The sequence below is a fragment of the Saccostrea cucullata genome, unplaced genomic scaffold, assembly GCF_032062105.1.
Source record: "Saccostrea cucullata isolate Sc308-1 unplaced genomic scaffold, CSIRO_AGI_Scuc_v1 ctg193, whole genome shotgun sequence".
In the NCBI taxonomy this organism is placed as follows: Eukaryota; Metazoa; Mollusca; class Bivalvia; order Ostreida; family Ostreidae; genus Saccostrea; species Saccostrea cuccullata.
In genome coordinates, this window is record NW_026926125.1 from 207,681 (window position 1) to 213,680 (window position 6,000).

A 6,000-nucleotide genomic window follows, 5' to 3' on the forward strand; every position below is an offset into this window, starting at 1 on the left:
AGTTGTTTTCTATTTATAAAATAGTTTTTCGAAGAGTTGTGCTTTCGATTGCAATGATATAGGGCGATAACGAACCGTATTCAAGCTCAAAGTCCCCTAATTAAAGATTTTCATTTAAACAATGCACATCGGGAACACACGATGCATGGACCTTAAATGGAGTGAGCATCCCCTGCAGACCGGTAACACCTGCTGTGTGCTCTCTGTCAAGATCAGGGAAGAAAGGAAAATTTAATAGACAATAATGGCCAACAATTAGTGTGAAAAAAGTAAATCAGCACTTGACTCAATGATAGGTTGAATTTACTCACAAGATCGTAAAATTTGCGAAATTATGACTTCAAACGACTGAAACAAGGCAGCTGATACCATTCTTCATTAACTTGTTTGCTGATGTTGGACGTTTGCGAGGAGCATGAACTTTTACAGTTGACGGCTTACTTTGACATTTAAACCTGCGTTATGTATGTAGGCACGGAATTGATATTAGAGAAGAAAATGTTATATGAGTGGTTATAGTTTTAAAGTATAAGGGGTACTAACATCATTTCTAAAGAGAGAGAGAGAGAGAGAGAGAGAGATTATTGGAGGTAGTATAAAATTTAAAAATATTTTATTCATTAGAGTACTGTATCTCCTTTTATTTTCATTTTCTAAAGGAATTATATAAAGTAGGAGAAAACATTTCGTAGGGAAAAGAAGTTGGCAAGAGTTTGTCAAGTTGGAAAGGGAGGGGGTCGATAGTATTGTTACCACTCTTTTCCTAGTTATCGAATATGGGCTTTGAAATGGTCCATTATTATTGGTTTAGTAAATGCTAAATATTTATATCGCAAAAGAGATTCTGTAAATTTTCCAGGTGTAAAAGTAAGCCGTCGATTGTTAAAGTCAGCGCTTCTCGCAAAAGTTTAATAGCTTGCCCACTTTAAGAAATTGTTCATAAGTAGAGCATGTTTTTGCGTATTAAACCAGCTGAGAGACAAAAAAACATATCCAGGCGATAAAGGTATATTGCTAAGTGATTAAGGAAAATTCACAGGTACTTGTAGACAGGATTCCCCCTAAATATTCAACAATATTCAACTTCGGGGTTTGTTGGGCATTTTTTCACAAATTAAATTTATTACACTTATTCATCATTTATAAGTACAATAGAAAAAAATCGTTAAAACGTCAAAATAAGCGCTCCACAAAAATACCCCACTGTACATATTATTAGAGAAAGGTATGTCACTCCTGTTTGTTTGTGCCTAAAGTCAACAAAGAAATTTGGCGCCAAATGCACAAACAAGCTTTTACAAAAAAGCGTGACTTAAGATTGATGAATGTTCAGAGTTTGATCACTAAGTCAACTTGTGCAATAGTTAGTGTAGCAAACAAGTTGTTAAATTTGGATGGCCAGAAGCATGATGCAGAAATAAGAAATTGTCATGATGCAATTTATTTATTAGGCCATGCGAATACCACTATGTCTATGCAGCGGAGAGATTTATTAAGACCAGTACTTAAAAGTGATTATGCTGCATTATGTGACAGCAATGTCCCGGTTACGTCTTTGCTTTTCGGAGATGACCTTCCTAAGTCTCTGAAGGAGGCTCGTCAAGTAGGCAATGTTGGAAGGGATTTTTCAAAAAACGGGAAAAGATTTGGGTTCAGTCAGAGGAACAAGAGCGATTTTTCTTGGAAAAAGAAGAATCAAAGTCAGCAGAAGAGATTCAAGAAAGATCAGTAACAGAGACCCTGACTGAGGTAAAACTTCAATCTACTACATCTGAAGAATATGCAAGTTTTATAGAAAAAACTATTTTGAATGCTAAAAGAGACATATTACAATTTGAAGGTGGCAGAATCATGCATTTTATAGATCAATGGACTGAGTTCACTTCAGATCCAGAAATATTGAGCATTGTGAAGGGTATTGAACTTGAATTTATTAGTAAACCAGTTCAAAACATTAATGCAATGCATCAATGCAAATTTAATATGACAGAGAAAAAAGCAATTGATGACGAAATACAAAAATTACTTGATAAAAAAGTAATTGTGGAAAGTGAAGAGGAAAAAGACCAGTTTGTGTCTCCTATATTTTTAAGACCTAAAAAAGATGGTAAATACAGGTTGATATGCAACTTGAAACATTTGAATAAATTTATTCAGTATCGCCATTTTAAAATGGATTCACTGGTGTCAGTTTTAAGGATGATAACACCAAATTGTTATATGGCTTCCATTGATCTAAAAGATGCATATTACTGCATACCGGTTGCAGATGTTTATCAGAAATATCTTAAATTCTATTGGAATTCAAAGCTTTACATGTATAGAGCATGTCCTATGGGCTTATGCATGAGCCCTCGGTTATTTACAAAGGTACTGAAACCAGTTTTTTCAAGGCTTAGACAAAATGGCCATCAATCTGTAATTTACATTGATGACATTTATTTGCAAGGTGACAATGCTCAAGCATGTCAGGAAAATGCAATTGCTACAGCAAACATGCTGGTTAATTGTGGATTTGTCATTAACCCTGAAAAATCTGTTTTTCAGCCAAGCCAAGAAATAGAATATCTAGGTTTCCTACTAAACTCAGTAGAAATGACAATTGCAATTACAGAAAGAAAGGCATTGAAAGTGGTTACAATTTGTGATGAATATCTTAAATCAAAAAGAAATTCAATTAGAGATCTTAGCACTGTTATTGGAAACTTGGTGGCAAGTTTTCCAGCTGTACCACATGGACAGTTGTTTTATCGTCAATTAGAGAATGAGAAAATTTTGGCTTTAAAAATGTCAAGGGGTCAATTTGATGCTGAAGTTCATTTATCAAATCTAGCAATTAATGACTTAGAGTGGTGGAAACTAAACATTGTGGGTTCTAAGGCCTCAATTACCCGAGGTCAATCGGAGTTGATAATTGAAACTGATGCAAGTTTGCAAGGCTGGGGTTGCGATTGTCAATCACTGAGCATATCAACAGGTGGCCCATGGAAAGAATCCGAAAAGAATTATCATATAAATGTTTTAGAACTTCAAGCTGTTTATTTTGCATTGCAATCAATATGTAATGATAAGAAAGATATGCACATAAAGCTTTTAATTGACAATACAACTGCTGTAGCATATATTAGAGAACAAGGAGGTAGTCGTTCTTTAGAGTGCAATAAAATGGTCCGAAAAATTTGGACTTGGGCATATGAGAAAAATATTTGGCTTACAGCTGCTCATATTCCGGGGAAAATAAACTGCAAGGCAGATTTTGAGAGTAGACATTTTAAACAGGAATATGAATGGATGCTTAATAAACAAGTTTATCAATCAGCTTGTGATAAATTGAATTTTAATCCAGATATTGATTTGTTTGCTACACGCAATAACTGTCAATTAGAAAAATTTGTGTCGTGGAAACCAGAGCCTGAATCTTTTGCAATTGATGCTTTTTCTATTTCTTGGGCTGACATGAAATTATACTGTTTTCCACCTTTTAGTTTGATACCTTCGGTTTTACAGAAAATAGTGTTAGATGAAGCCACAGGTATTTTAATAATGCCAGATTGGCCAACACAACCATATTATGCAACTGCAATGAAAATGCTCATAGAAAATCCAATCTTTGTTCACAGGAGGAAAACTTTGTTGGGCATACCGGGGACAACGCAGATACACAAAATATGGGAAAAGTTGAACTTACTAATATGTCTGTTATCAGGAGATCAATCCAGAGTAAAGACTTATCGGAGCAAACTAAAGACATTTTGTTGTCTTCATGGAGAGAAAAAACAACTAAACAATACGAGTGTTACCTACGTAAGTGGGAGACATTCTGTAGTGGACGGGAAGTTAATCCCTTTTCAACACCTGTGAAGGAAGTTTTAGAATTCTTAACTTTTTTATACGAGAGTGGCATTGGCTATTCTGGGATAAACACAGCAAGAAGTGCTTTATCGTCAGTAGTTACTCTTGTTGATGCCGTGCATCATCCAGTGGGACAGCATCCCTTAATTAAAAGATTTCTCAAGGGTGTTTTTAATAAGAGACCTACTTTTCCAAGATATTCAGAAATCTGGGATGTTTCAGTAGTGTTCAACTGGATGAAAACAATTAATTTTGATGATATGTGTTTGAAGTTGTTAACGCTGAAGACAGTAATGCTTTTAGCTTTATTATCTGGACAAAGGGTACAAACCCTTAAAGCGTTATCAGTGGAAAATTTAAAATTTACGGATTCTTATGTAGAATTTAGAGTTGATTCTTTACTCAAACAAAGCAGGCCTGGGTTTCACTTGAATAAACTCGTATTACCGGCTTATGAGGACAGAAATTTGTGTATAGTCCAACATTTGAGAAAATACATTGACATGACAAAAGAAATAAGGAACACTGATTCATTATTAATTAGCTATCAAAAGCCCCATGCGTCAGTATCATGTGACACTATTGCTCGCTGGATAAAATCGGTGCTTAGCAAAAGTGGTGTGGATGTTAATGTTTACACTGCGCATAGTACACGTGCTGCGTCGACATCTTGCGCAGCTTCAATGGGATGTCCAATAGACACCATACTGGCACAAGTGGGCTGGGCTAAGGAAAAAACTTTCGCCAAATTTTACAACAAAAACTATAATGCGGAGAACATGTCTTTAGGACAAACAATATATAAGTGCATTGATAAATAAATGTCATGTTTTGAAATACAGTGATGTATATATATTTATATAAGTAGATTACATTGTAGCAATAAATTAAATTGCATTCAATGTTTTTATTACATTAATAGCCCCAGAGCTTTAAAATCTCATGTGGTTCTGTAATGAACTGGACAGTGATGAAGTAGAATTGGAAATTAAACGAAACTTACCTGGAAGTTGAAGTTTGATTGTAATTCTACGAAATCACTGGAAAGGAATGGAGGAATCACATGCCCGACCCTGTAAAAGTTGTTATTTTTCCCTACCCTTTGTGTATTTACATCTTCGGCTATTAATTGGATTTAAATACTGAGGCCAGATAGGCTAGCGCTATCTCATGTGATTCCTCCATTCCTTTCCAGTGATTTCGTAGAATTACAATCAAACTTCAACTTCCAGGTAAGTTTCGTTTAATTTCCAATTTAACGAGGTATTTTGTAATTATATGCTTAGAAAAATGAAACAGAATGATTAACTTTGCAAAATTTTACATTCAACTAAAGGTTTTTATCTTAGTCGTAAGTTGTTTTTTTAAACAGGCCCATGTTATTAGATTATCTTCTTCTAGTAAAATATCCAAATGTGAAATAGATGTGTCAAATTTTGTGGTATCTTTTATTGCAAGTTCATTAGAATACCGAGTCGAAAGGCATTGAAAGTGGTTACAATTTGTGATGAATATCTTAAATCAAAAAGAAATTCAATTAGAGATCTTAGCACTGTTATTGGAAACTTGGTGGCAAGTTTTCCAGCTGTACCACATGGACAGTTGTTTTATCGTCAATTAGAGAATGAGAAAATTTTGGCTTTAAAAATGTCAAGGGGTCAATTTGATGCTGAAGTTCATTTATCAAATCTAGCAATTAATGACTTAGAGTGGTGGAAACTAAACATTGTGGGTTCTAAGGCCTCAATTACCCGAGGTCAATCGGAGTTGATAATTGAAACTGATGCAAGTTTGCAAGGCTGGGGTTGCGATTGTCAATCACTGAGCATATCAACAGGTGGCCCATGGAAAGAATCCGAAAAGAATTATCATATAAATGTTTTAGAACTTCAAGCTGTTTATTTTGCATTGCAATCAATATGTAATGATAAGAAAGATATGCACATAAAGCTTTTAATTGACAATACAACTGCTGTAGCATATATATTAGAGAACAAGGAGGTAGTCATTCTTAGAGTGCAATAAAATGGTCAGAAAAATTTGGACTTGGGCATATGAGAAAAATATTTGGCTTACAGCTGCTCATATTCCGGGGAAAATAAACTGCAAGGCAGATTTTGAGAGTAGACATTTTAAACAGGAATATGA